Source organism: Apaloderma vittatum, unplaced genomic scaffold, assembly GCF_000703405.1.
Source record: "Apaloderma vittatum isolate BGI_N311 unplaced genomic scaffold, ASM70340v1 scaffold34714, whole genome shotgun sequence".
In the NCBI taxonomy this organism is placed as follows: domain Eukaryota; kingdom Metazoa; phylum Chordata; class Aves; order Trogoniformes; family Trogonidae; genus Apaloderma; species Apaloderma vittatum.
In genome coordinates, this window is record NW_009711531.1 from 5563 (window position 1) to 5817 (window position 255).

Genomic DNA, 255 nt, shown 5'->3' on the forward strand with positions numbered 1-255 from the left:
AAAGCCCCCGCAGCCCCGACAGTGCTGCCCCAGCCCAGCTCCTGCAACCCCCCTCACGTCCCAAGGGGTTTTAGCACTTGGTGGGAGGACTTCTCCTGGCCCTCTCCAGCCATGCAGCTGGCCCTGTGCCCTAGGGGCAGGGAAGAAGCGCTTCCCTGGAGTTACTGCAGCAAGAATGTGAGCAGCTTCGAGTTACAAGGATACTTTTCTTGCGATCATCATAGGAGAGACACGGCAGGACAGCGGTTAGGATCC